At 36.7% G+C, this 13,791-nt stretch overlaps 1 pseudogene across 1 annotated transcript; it reads right to left on the reverse strand.

Moving 5' to 3' along the window:
* Positions 1–5,532: 5,532 nt before the first annotated feature.
* On the reverse strand, positions 5,533–7,650 carry LOC308429941 (ezrin-like; annotated as a pseudogene). The gene is made up of 2 exons: positions 7,594–7,650; positions 5,533–6,806 (listed from the first exon to the last, which is right to left on the reverse strand). The product of its transcript is annotated as an ezrin-like (transcript).
* Positions 7,651–13,791: the final 6,141 nt, after the last annotated feature.

A 13,791-nucleotide genomic window follows, 5' to 3' on the forward strand; every position in this document is an offset into this window, starting at 1 on the left:
AAGTCAAGCACTTTTGTATGTTAAAATATAACACATTATTACTGTAAAATAATTATTTTCTTCAGCTTTTATGATTATAAAAAGATTGATGTGAATGAATGTATTCCTATGACATTTTAATGTGTATGAAAATTTGCAAATTATTAATTTGTAATTCTTGCATTATACTCTGGAAAATACGTGTGTTTGTATTTTGGAAAAGTAGCTTCTTCAAATGACATTCCAGAAGTAGAGATGGGTGAAAGCATTGCTAACTAATGTAACAACAAATTTGAATTGGATTAACTCATCAAGCATATTTTATATCAATTCACATACCTCTAGGGTCCACTGATACCCATTTTATCTTTCAAGAAATAGAGCTTATTCAATACAGTTTGAATTTGACAACTAATTTTTGGAACTCTGAAGAGGTTTATTCAAATATTACCTGTATGAAGCAGGTCCAAATGAGACAATGTGATAGATAAATCAGCTCATATGAAGTGCCATACTAGCCACCATGAGCAGGATAGGTGTCAGAAGTTACAAAGGAAAAATGGTGTTAGTCTAGAAAATGGCATAATACAATGGAGAGACAAAGAAACATGAAGAAAAGCACAGATATAAGAAATACTGCCAAAATATAATATGACAAATTTGATTATGACAGGAAGTAGCTACCAGAATACTTATGTCTGAAAGTGAGATTTGAAAATGAGAAGTCCCCAGACAGCAGCACAGGAAAAGCATCTCTCAGATGTCATAGAACTTTATACAGATCTATATCTATAATGATAAAAACCAAACGAGATTTATTAAAAGTCAGCAATATTTTATGGCTGTCATAGGGTTGAAATTTTTCAAGTGCTGGGCTTTTCCTTTGACACCCAACTTGGTTTACTTTCCTTTATTTAGGAGCAGATACATGTTTTTAACTAGCCTTTAATGGTTGGTCTTGTGGAAACTTTTGATATCCCCATATTCTTGTGGATTCCTTTAACTTATAATGTTTTTGCTCCAATGAATATGCTGCATTTCAATGATCTGACTTTAGATCACAGTGAGGGCTTATGGCTGTAGACATAAAATATTTTGGCTGGAGTTATTGTCATAGTCCGTACAGTATTTTTTCTGACAGCATGAGGATCTAATCTTGACTACTAAAACTCATATAAAGATGCCAAGTATGATAATGTGCAGCTGGAATCCCTGTGCCAGAAAAGAGAAGCCAAGAGGAGTAGAGCCAGTCTAGCCAATCAGTGAGCTCTGGGGTCAGTGAGAGATTATGTTACAAAAACTAAATGAAGAGCTACAAAGGAAGAAACCTGCCATTGACTACATTTACATTACACACACACACACACACACACACACACACACACACACACACACACACACGCACACACCCATTTGGAGCAGATTTCCATCAATAGAAAAAAGAAGTAAGTTGAAATCAGAATGTTTTAGGGCATTGAGCTTTGATTGAGATACAAGAGACTTCATTTTCTTCTTAGTAATGTCAAGATACTACCTCCTAGGATACAAAAAGAAAGTCTAGCTGTTAAGTGCCTGTACTCTTTCCTTATCAAGAAGAAAACAGACAAATGCACTAAAGAAACCCTGTGAATTTCTATCAAGTTTTCAACACACTCAAAGTCAAGGGCCTGGATGCCAGCAGCTGAATCAGCTAGTTTTTCTTCCCTAATGATTAAAGAATGTGAGTGTCATAGAACTTTGTTTGCTTAGCAGTGTGGTGGCTTGTGAGTTTATTTTTCCCCCTAATTTTCTAGAAAAAAAATAGTTAAGCTTTGTAACAATGACAAATATCTAATTTTAAATGATTTTGAAAAGCTGATTATATCATGTATATTATTGCTTGTTTCGTATTAAATGAATATTTATATTTTGAAAACATGAATAAAAATGATTTTGTAATATCTGGTTAGTGGAGTCACTGTGAATATTGTTAAAAGGTCCTCGGTGCACAATCCTGGTGATATAAATAAGGTGGAGTTTCTGAGTTCTTAAATTGTTCTTTGAAAAGTGAAATAAAGAAACTCTTAATTAAGTACACTAATAATTGGGCCTGCCACTGACACTAACTAAGGTTTTCCCACAAGAAAATAATGCAGGAAAAACATTAATCAAAGGGTCTTAAAAGTAATGTGACAATGATTGCTAATTTAAAATAATAAAAGTACTTCAAAGACTTATTAATAAAATCATCACCGTATATGAGGGATATATGTCTATATCTATCTATCTATCTATCTATCTATCTATCTATCTGTCTGTCTGTCTGTCTGTCTATATATCTATCTACCTATCTATCTATTTTTGTGTATGCATATTTGTGTGAGAGAGAGAAATCAATTACCCATGTGTTGAAATCTCTCAGCAATGCCAGTGAGTAGAAACTCAGAATCTCAACCTTATTCAACTCCTCAAGCAAACTATTCAATTATATGGGAATATGTAGAAGATAATCATTTCTTCTAACAAAAAATTATATTCCTTAGAAAGTTTAATGTCCCACTGAGGCACCCAGAGATAAACAGTGGGATGTTGAATATCTCTTAATGAGACTATATAATTGAGACTTTCATTAAAATATAAGTCATCAAATTATCCTTTAGGTACTCACAGGAACGCATGGAATTGCCCAAGGAGTATGGACACATGAAAAGATATGCAGTTTGCTTTTCAATGTTTTCCATATTTCTATTTTATAAATCTGCCCTGATAATCTCAGTGCTTGAGTTAACCTCTATCCTTCTTCCTCAGTTCTTATCCACATCCAGCTCTCAACATTCCCAATCTTACTACAAGGCATTGGCCCAAAGAAGAAAAAAACATTTATTATCAACCAATCCATTCAACATATTGGTATCTGGGGGAAAATTCATATAGATAGATGATATAGATATAGATAGATATAGATATAGATATAGATATAGATATAGATATAGATATAGATATAGATATAGATATAGATAGATGTAGATGTAGATGTAGATGTAGATATAGATATAGATATAGATATAGATATAGATATAGAGATAGAGATAGAGATAGAGAGATAGAGATAGAGATAGAGATATAGATATAGATAGATATAGATATAGATATAGATAGATATAGATATAGATATATAGATAGATAGACAGAGATAGATAGATAGATAGATAGATAGATAGATATGAAATCATATATAATTTAAGAGTTTATTTTAAAAAGAGGGGTTTGGGTCTATTTTTTTAAATTTTGCATTGGATATATATTATTTACATTCAAATGTTATCGACTTTCCTGTTGTCTCTTCCATAGATCCCCTATCCTATACTACTCCCACTGATTCTATGAGGGTATTCTCCCACTCACCCCCCACCCACCCTCTCCTGCCTCCCAACCCTGACATTCCCATACACTGGGACATTGTGCCTTCGCAGGACCAAGGGCTTCTCCCATTGATACCCAACAAGGCCATCCTCTGCTACATATGCAGCTGGACCCATGGACCCATCCATGTATATCCTTTGGATAGTGGTTTAGTCTCAAAAATTTCTTCAACTCCTTTAATCCTTTTTCAAACTCCTCCACTGGGAACCCCATCCTCAGCTCAGTAGTTGGCTACAAGCAACCACCTCTGTGCTTCTCATGTTCTGGCAGAGCTAGCTTCTCAGGAGACAAATATATCAGGCCCTTGTCAGCATGCACTTCTTGGTATTAGCAGTTTATCTGGATTTGGTGACTATATATGGACTGGATGACTAGGTGTGGCAGTCTTTGGTTGCCTTTGCTTCAGTCTTGGCTTCAAACTTTGTCTCTCTATTTCCTTCTGTGAATATTTCCCTCCTTCTAAGAATGACTTAAGCATCTGCACTCTGGTCTTCCTTCTTGAGCTTCATGTAGTCTGTGAAGTGTATCTTGGATAATCTATGAAGTGTATCTTGGGATAATAACCACTCATCTGTGAGTGCATACTGTGTGTGTGTGTGTGTGTGTGTGTGTGTGTGTGTGTGTGTGTATTTGTGTGTATGTGTGTGTTTAAATTTGGTTATCTCCCTCAGGATGATATTTTGTAGTTCTGTCCATTTGCCTAAGAATTTCATGAAGTCATTGTATTTAATAGCTAATTAGTACTCCATTTTACAAATGTACCACAATTTCTATATCCATTCCTCTGCTGAAGGACATCTGGGTTCTTTCCAGCTTCTGGTTATTATAAATAAGGCTGCTATCAACATAGTGGAGCATGTGTTATTGTTACATGTTGGAGCATCTTTTAGGTATATACCCAGGAGTGGTATAGCTGAGTCCTCAGGTAGTACACAGGCAGTGGGAAATTTTTCTGAACAGAACACCAATGGCTTATGCTCTATGATCAAGAATAAACAAACGGGACCTCATAAAATTACAAAGTTTTCTGTAAGGAAAGAACAATGTTATTAGGACAAAATGACAACCAACAGGATGAAAAAAGATCTTTGCCAATCCTACATTTGATAGAAGGCTAATGTCTAATATACACAAGGAACTCAAGAAATTAGACTCAAGAAAATCAAGTAACCCTGTTAAAAATGGGGAATAGAGCTAAACAAAGAATTCTCAACTGAGAAATATCAAATGACTGAGAGTTGTCTAAAGAAATATTCAATGTCCTTAGCCATCAGGGAAATGCAAATCAAAACGACCCTGAGATTCCATCTCATACCAGTCAGAAAGGCTAAGATCAAAAACTCAAGTGACAGCAGATGCTGGTAAGGATGTGGGGAAAGAGTACCACTCCTCCAGTGTTGGTGGGATTGCAAGCTGGTACAACCACTCTGGAAATAAGTCTGGAGGTTCTTTAGAAAATTGGATTTTTTTTTAATGTAGAATTCTTTTATTCTGTAAAAAGTTACAAAATGTACATAACAAAACTTTCCCATTTTAAAACTGTTACAAACCCATATTATCACTTATGTATAATATTATACTATTCTCTATGTCATATTATTATATATGTAAGTCCAACAATGTATGCTAACAGGTAAGCTTAAGAATTTTGTAACAGAGAGTCACATACTGTAGACTCTGATGACCTCCATAGATCTGCCACTGGTGAGGAGGAAGGAGACTCTGTGGGGGCATGCATTGGAGTCAATTTCAACATCATTTTCACCTCTCTACACACATAAATGGATCCTTCACAGAAATAAAGGACAAAATAACTTTTGTAAAACTAGAGAAAATATGGCACCCATGTATGAGGCACAGTGTTGTTCCCACTGACACCAAATTTTGTGTCATGTGGGCCAGCTGTCCAAATCCCTGCTCCAAGCAGAAAGTTTTTCGGTAACTGTCATAAAAATCTGTCCTGTTTGGCACTATGTAATTTGGCACAAGTGAGGATTCCACTGGGTCTTGGGGCAGAACGTCAGCCGGTAATTGCTCTTTAAGAGACTGAAACACAGCAAGAGAGTTTCCAGACTTAAGAGTACTAAAGAGACAAGTGTGACATCTGCATTCTGTGAGGTGCCCCCTCTGCCCTTGGTTCCAACCTGGCTTCTACATGACCTCGAACTCAGCGATACACTTCTTGGTGTTGCCCTGCCTGATCTGTCGCAGTCTCTTATACTTGCCCTGGCCTTGCCACACGTTCTTGTTATGGATGTGTGATTGTGAGTTCTCTTATTCTTATCCTGGGCCTCAAACAACTCCTTGCTCATAGTCAGCTGCTGCTGCAGCACACACTCATTCTTCTCTGCCCCAGTGATCTGCTTCTTTTTGCCTTAGTCATCCAGGATGCCCTCACTGGAGAGCTCGGCACTGTAGACCATGGGCTCTGCTTCCTCCTGCTAGTGGTAATTTACGGGCTCATGCACTGGGAGTGGTGAGAGTAGGAGAGCTTTCATCAACAGGTGCAGCTCCTCTTTGGTATTCACCAGGTTGTTCTGGGCTTCTTTATCCTGGTGCTGCCACGCCTCCACCTCGTCCTTTTTTTGCCTCCACACCTTCTCCAGCAATGCAGTCTTGACACTGTATTCTTTCAGCTGTGCTGTCAGCTGTTCCTGGCTCTTTATCTGATCCTGTGCCTGTCTCTCCAGTTCTTCCTTGGCCTGCAGGGTAACCATGTCGTCAGTATCCAGACTTTCAGCCTCCTCCTGGGCTTGCCTCCTTCCTTCCTTCAGCTTAATGGCCTTCTAATTCTGCTCAGAGAGTTCTTTCTCTGCCCTCTTGGTCTTCTGCTCATAGTCCTGCAGAAGAAGTCCTGCTACTCCTCCTGGAGCATCTCTTCCATTTTTCTCTCTACTGTTTCTCTTCTCTTCTTGGTTTCCAACTGTTGTCGCTCCAGCTGCTTCTTGTGCTTCTCCTTCCTTCATCTGCTGCATCTCGAGAGTGTGGGGTTCCCCATGCAGGATCCACTTGTTAATTTTCAGGCAGGGAGCATAGAACACAAAAGCAGATACCTTCTTGTCGATGGGCTTGATGACAAACTTCTTGTTGCTGATTTCACTCCAAGGGAAGCCAATCTTTGGGGTCAACTTGTCATCTTTCTCGTAAATGTTAAGTCTGAGGGAATAAACTCCAAGCTAAGGCTCTATTCCTTTCTTGGTTTTGATCTTGAAATAGTTGATCCCATATACTTCTAGTTCCTGGGAAGTCTTCAGGTATTCTGTCTTAGCACTGTCCTTGAGCATCCCTCGGTGTTCTGTGTGCCACACTTGGATCCAGTTCTCCCACTGGTCCCTATTGAGCTTGTGCTGCTCCATGACTCTCTGAGGGATCAGTCATTCAGAGGTGAGGTACCCAGAATTGCACATTTCCTTGTTATAATCACCCTCTCAGAATGGGTACACCTAGACCTTAAATCATTGATAACTCAAGAGCTAAAAAAAAATAGCGTTGTGGCAATTTTTGATATTTAAATATCATTATGTTTAATATTTACAAACCAAGAAAACTTTGACTATTTGCATGTTATGGTTTTTTTACATGTACTTTCTGCTCATTGTAACTAGTAAGATTTCAATGCATACTATCAAACCTTTAAAAGAAATCAAGTACTGACAAAAATATATTCATATTATTTTATGCCAAAATGCTATTGAAAATCTGTACATATATCTCTGTTTTTTAAAATAAAGTTGTAAGAAAAAAGTAATGAGTTATGGTAGCAGAAGTGGGAATATTTGGGGAAACATTTATTGAAGTGAGTATAAGTCAAGGGAGGGAAAGGATATTAGAAAATGAGAAAAACAGAGTGCATGATAGAAATATATAAATGTCATAATGATACTCATTATTTTTGTGCTTATTGTTCAATTTTATTTGATATTCTCTGCATTTACATTTCAAATGTAAATCTCCCCACTTCCTTCCCTCCTCCCCCTCAACTTGCTTTCATGAAGGTGCTTTCTCTCTCCCCATCACCCTTTCCACCTCAGTTCCTTGACTGGAACATTATTTTTACAATGAATATAAGCTACAAATTTATAAAAATATACTATTAATTTTTATCAGCATGTTAATTATATGTAATAATGGGTATTGTTAGGCTGTGTGTGTGTGTGTGTGTGTGTGTGTAGCCCTTACCCTCTCTTGCTCCCTTCCCTCTTCTACTGTTACCCTTCTTCTTCCAAATAGTGCATCTGCTTCTTGCCTTTTATCTGTATGAAACACCATACCATTTTTAAGGTTGTATAGAAGAATGTGGGACTCTTTCCAACTTTGATATGTAGTGATTTGAATGAAAATTATACCACAAAGGATAATACATTTGAATTTGGTCCCATGATGGTGGTATTGTTGAGAGAGGTTACAGAACATTTAGGATATGGAAACAAGAAAGGACATATATCACTTGGTATGGGCACTGAGAATTTATAGCTTCATGTATCAAGTTCACTCTCTCTGCTTTCGTTGTGTGGTTGGAGATGGATAGTATCTCTCAGCATTTTATTTCAGCAGCCTGACCCATGCCTCACCAACTATTATTGACTCTCACAGTATGCAACCATAAGCCAAATAAATTCTTCAATAAATTGTTTTAGTTACAACAGTTTTTCAGCATCCAAAAGTAATTAATACACCACCACTAAAATAAATGTTTAATTTTCTGAGGGAACCTCAGGACTGATTTCCAGACTGGTTGTACCACTTTGCAATCCCACAAACAATGGAGAATGGTCCTCTTCCTTTACATTCTTACAAGCATCTGCTGTCACCTAAGTTTTATATGTTAGCCCTTCTGACTGGTGTGAGGTGGACTCTCAGAGTTGTTTTAATTTGTATTTTCCTGATGACTAACGATGTTTAACATTTCTTTGTGTGCTTCCCATCCATTTGATATTCCTCAGTTGAGAATTCTTTGTTTAGCTCTGTTCCTCATTTTTAATAGGGTTATTTGTTTATCTGAAGTCTAACTTCTTGATTTCTTTGTATATATTGGAAATTAGCCCTCTATCAGATATAGGATTGACAAAGATTTTTTTCCCATTCTGCTGATTGTCATTTTGTTCCAATTACAATATCCTTTGACTTATAGAAACAAGCTATAGCACTCCTGTGAATATACCCAAAATATGCTCCAACATATAACAAGGACACATGCCCCACTATGTTCATAGCAGCCTAATTTATAATAGCCAGAAACTGGAAAGAACCCAAATGTCCTGCAAGAGAGGAATGGATACAGAAAACATGATACACTTATACAATGGAATACTACTCAGCTATTAAAAACAAGTTCATAAAATTCTTAGGCAAAATATCATTCTGTATTAGGTAACCCAATTTAAAAACAAAAACAAAAAAAACAAAATAAAACAAAACAAAAAACACATGTCATGTACTCACAGATAAGTGAATATTAGCCCAAGAGCTCAGATTACCCAAGATACAATTCACAGACCACATGAAGCTCAAGAAGGAAGACCAAAATGCAAATGCTTCAGTCCTTCTTAGAAGGGGAAACAAAAATATTCACAGAAAGAAAAGGGGAGACAAAGTTTGAAGCAGAGGTTGAAAGAAAGACCATTTAGGAACTGTCCCACCTGGAGGTCCAGCTCATATACAGTCACCAAACCCAGACAATTTTGCTAATTCCAAGAAGTGAATGCTGACAGAAGCCTGATATAGCTGTCCTCTAAAAAGCTCTGCCAGAGGCAGATTGGTCATAACCAAGCATTAAACTTAGAATAGAGTGTTAGAGAAAAGATTAAAGGAGATGAAGGGGTTTGTAACCCCATAAAAATAACAATGCCAATCAATGAGAGCTCCCAGGGATTAAACCACTATCCAGAGAGTACACATGGACTGACCCATGGTTCCATCTGCAAATGTAGCAAAGAAGGCTTTCTTGAGTATCAATGGGAAGAGAAACCATTGGTCCTGCCAAAGCTTGATGCCCCAGTGTAAAGTAATGTGGGGGGGGGGAGCAAGAGTGTGTGGGTGAGTATGAGGGCACACTCATAGAAGCAGGGGGGAGGTGTGGGTTAAGGGATTTATGGAGGAAATTGAGAAAGGGGATAACATTTAAAATGTAAATAAAATATATCCTTTCCTCATCAAATATTAATTTTGTATGGAGCTTCAGGGAAGAGGTAGGTATTATGAACTCTTTCCCCTTCTATAACAGGATGTTGACGGGCCCAATATTGTGGAGGTCTTGGGTAGGTAATCATAGCTACTGTGAGTTCAAGAGTACAACTACGTCATGCCCAGAAGTCATCATTCCATACCACACCCTCACCCTTGCTTCAGCTTTTGGCACCATCTTCCATGATGTTCTCTGGGCCTTAGAAGAAATGGCATGTATGTCCAATTTATGGCTGTGCCTTCAATAGTCATTTATTCTTTGAACTTTGACCAGTTAGAAATCCCTGCAGTCACCACTCATCATAGGAAAATAAATCTTCCCTGTCCAAAGCTGATACTGACACTATTCTGTGGGCATAAACAGTTATTTTTAAGCCAATTTGATAAGCACATCATGCTTATTTTGCAAGACAGCAGGAGGAGCTTCCCCACTAATGGCCTATACCCTCGTTGTCTTAACTGTTTATAGCACCAGACATGAGTCCTTCCAATAAATCAGGCCTCAAATCCAATAATAATGTGATTGGTTGCCCCAATAACTAACTGCCTTGCCACTATTTCAGTAGTGGGGTCATCTTGGCTGGCCCATTGCCAAGTACTGTTTCATAAAAGGTCTGCACATGAGTAGGAGTATTGGTGATAATTCTTCACAACACCCTGCATAACATCTTTTAGTAGTATAAAAGCTAGCATCAAGAAAGAAGTTTTCAGAATAGTTCAACCTAAATTTCTCTATCTCATGTGATGGAGAGTCATATGGTGTCTTCAGTCATAATGTCTTACCACCTAGAACAAATATACTTTTAAAGCTGGGGGAACTTACGTTATTCTTTTTCCATAATAAAATTGACTAAAAACTTTATTGGCAAGAACACAACAGTAAAATTCACTCAATATTTTTTCAGTACTTTTAAAAAACATTATACAATATTTGGGGCCTCTACATAAAAAATAGAAACTAAGCAATTTTTAAAAACAAAACTAGTAAATTCTTTGACTGCTAATTTCCCAGAAGTTGAAGTGATGAACACCTATGGTTAAAAAAACAGTTTAAAAGCCCCAATTCTCTATTTTGAGCAAAAAAAAAAAAATGGTAAAAGAGATCCTGTCAAATTGTCCATACATTGTTTAAAAATGTTTAAAAACACCCAGGTATGGCAGAACACATACACAGTTCAAGAACTTGCAATATTGAGGCAGGATTACAAAAAATTCCAGAGCATCCAGTAATGATGGTAAGAAACTGTCTCAAAAGAAAAAATAAACGATTAATTGCTCTGATCATGGATCACTATGGAGATCTAAAGATAGGTCCTTACTTATCTAACTTGAGAGGTTAAGGGATAAGAAATTATATATATATATATATATATATATATATATATATATATATATATATATATAAATATAATTTCTTCAGTTAAATACAAAATATGTCTCCATCCAACAAGATAATACTTCCACTACCTCTGACTTTCTTCTAGGTTATTTGCATAGAGCAATTCAATTAGTCACCACAATAATTCCATATCAAATCATCCCCTTTTACAGTTTGGGGAATTTAAGCATAAGAAGTCTAGGTATTATTTTTAAGATCTCCCAGCTGAAAAGTGATAAAACATAAACTAAACAAATCAGCTTTGGTATTGTGTATGCTGACTGTAATACTAAGATGTAGAATGAATGTCAAAGTGTATAGTAGTACATTACATTAGAATGAAATTATTTCCTGAATTAAGATAACAGTTGGTCAAGTGCTTATCTATGAGGCATGAAACAATTTTTCAGTACCACATTAACCAGATATGGTGGCACACCCTTGGAATTCCAGCACTCAAGAACAGGAAGCAGCAGGTTCTGAAGCCTAAGGTCATCCTTGGCTACCTTTGTGTTGAAGCTATTAAAAAAAATGTATGCTGGCATTAATCCCCTTCTACCTTCTGATTTTAAGATAAAAGGCTGTCTGATGATGTCTCCTTGTGATTAGGAAAAAAGGGACAGAAACAATATCTTCTACCAAGTAAGCAACAATGGAATCACAGTCACTAGCTACCTCTAACTATATTGACCCAAGAGCAAATTAAATTTCTGTTTACTAAGATACGCAGAGCCAATTCCCCCTTGAAACTAGTATTTTCTCTTTTAAAAATTTTTGATTAGATACTCTTTGTATTTACTTTTGAAATGCATTCCCTTTCCCCAACCTGCTCCCATCCCCCATCCTTCTCCACTTGTCTTCATGAGGTATACTTGCTTATAATCACCCTCTCCACCCCATTACCTTGGCATTCCCCTACCTTGGGAAAAACGTGCCCTCCCTGGATCAAAGGCCTCTTCTCACATTGATGCCAGACATTGCTATCTTCAGCTACATATGAAACTGAAGCCATAGATCTCTCAATGTGTGCTCAGCGGTTGTTGTTTTGGTTTATGGGAGTTTTGGAGGGTTTGGTTGGTTGATAATGTTGTTCTTCCCATGAGGTTGCAAACCCATTTTAGCTCCTTCAGTCCTTTATTACTTTCATTAGGGTCCCCATGTTCAGTCCAATGGTTAGCTGCAAACATGCTCAGCTGTATCTGCAAGACTCTGGCAGAGACCCTAAGGAGGAATCTCTATCTGGTTCCTACCAGTAAGTACATTATGGCATCAGCCATAGTGCTTGGGTTTGGTGTAGGCATGTGGGGTGGATCCCCAGGTGAGGCAGCCTCTGAATGATGTTTTCTTCAATCTCTGTTCCTCTATTTAACCTTGTATTTCCTCCCTTGAGTGTTTTGTTCTACATTCTAAGAAGGACTGAGGCATCCCCATTTTGACCTTCCTTCTTTTTGAGCTTCATAGGGTCTGTGAATTGTTTCATGGGTATTCAGAGCTTTCTGGGGCTAGTGTCCACTTATTAGTGAATGCATGGCATATGTGTTGTTCTGTGACTGGGTTACCTCACTTAGGATGATAGTCTCTAGTTCCATCCATTTGCCTAGGAATTTCATGAAGACATTGTTTCTAATACACGAGTAGTACTCCATTGTGTAAATGTACTAGAATTTTCAACTTAAAATATGCTGATCTCTTATAACCAGAGTTGCCTTAAGTATAACACAGCCTCAAAAATACTCGAAGAATCAGTGAGTGCTGACAAGGGCAAAAACAGTGTAGAGGGTAATGTGAGGACCAAGTTTTCCTATAATTTGTTGTGTGTGTCTGAGTAACAGGATGTGAAATTTCATAAAGACAAGTGATTGGCATTTAATTAGCCATATCTTTCATTAACACAAAACGTTTAATTATACTTGTGAAATAAAGAATATTGGTCTTGAATTAGATTACCAAATCCTGCTCAATTTCAAGACAATCCTGTTCATAAATATACAGTTAAAGGTAATTAACACAGAATTAAAGGTAATCAATGTAGGAATTAATTTGTATTTCTGAGCAGCTAATATTTAACATTTATACAGAATAATTATATCTTTAATTACCACTTGCCAAACTATACATATTTCTTTGAGAGGTAAATACACAATTTATTTGCTATAGAAAAATCAAATACTATCAAGTAGCAACTAGATGAGAGTGGGACAGAACAGAAAAAATAAAATAAAAATGATGAATTCCCAGTGCTTGGTTGTTTCAAAGCTTAAAATGCTCATTTACTACCTTAAATTTCTGTGCATGGGATTTTTTTTTAACTTTTTAAAAACTTCTGAGTAATTTGCATTAGGTGTAGGCTTCAAGTGCTCGTTATTATAAACTTGGACAACCAGAACAAACCATTAATAGTAAGCCTATCTGATTTATCAAGTGAATCTAGAGTAAGTCTTTGGAAATGGCACACATGTTAAATCAACTCATTAAAGTTCTATAAAATCACAAAATAATATGTTTATTATACCATGGATTTTATTATATATATATGTTTATTATACTGTGCCAAATAATGGTCTTTAAAATTCTAAATCAGTAGGAATTTTTTTAGCCTACAGAACAAGGGTCAACTTTATTTTTTAAAAACCTATTCTATATAATTTTGGAGGTTGTATATGCATATGTGTTCTGTACCCATAGAAAGCATAAGAGGTTGTCAGATCCTTTAGATCTGGAATTACAGGTGGTTTGAGTCACTATATGGGTGCTGGGAACCACTGAGATCTTCAACAACAGTAGTATATATGCTGAGTCATTTCCTGATCTAATGAAATGCTATCCTCTGCACATAGCAGAGCTGTTAT

The sequence above is a fragment of the Micromys minutus genome (assembly GCF_963924665.1).
Source record: "Micromys minutus genome assembly, chromosome: 14".
NCBI classification, from domain to species: Eukaryota; Metazoa; Chordata; class Mammalia; order Rodentia; family Muridae; genus Micromys; species Micromys minutus.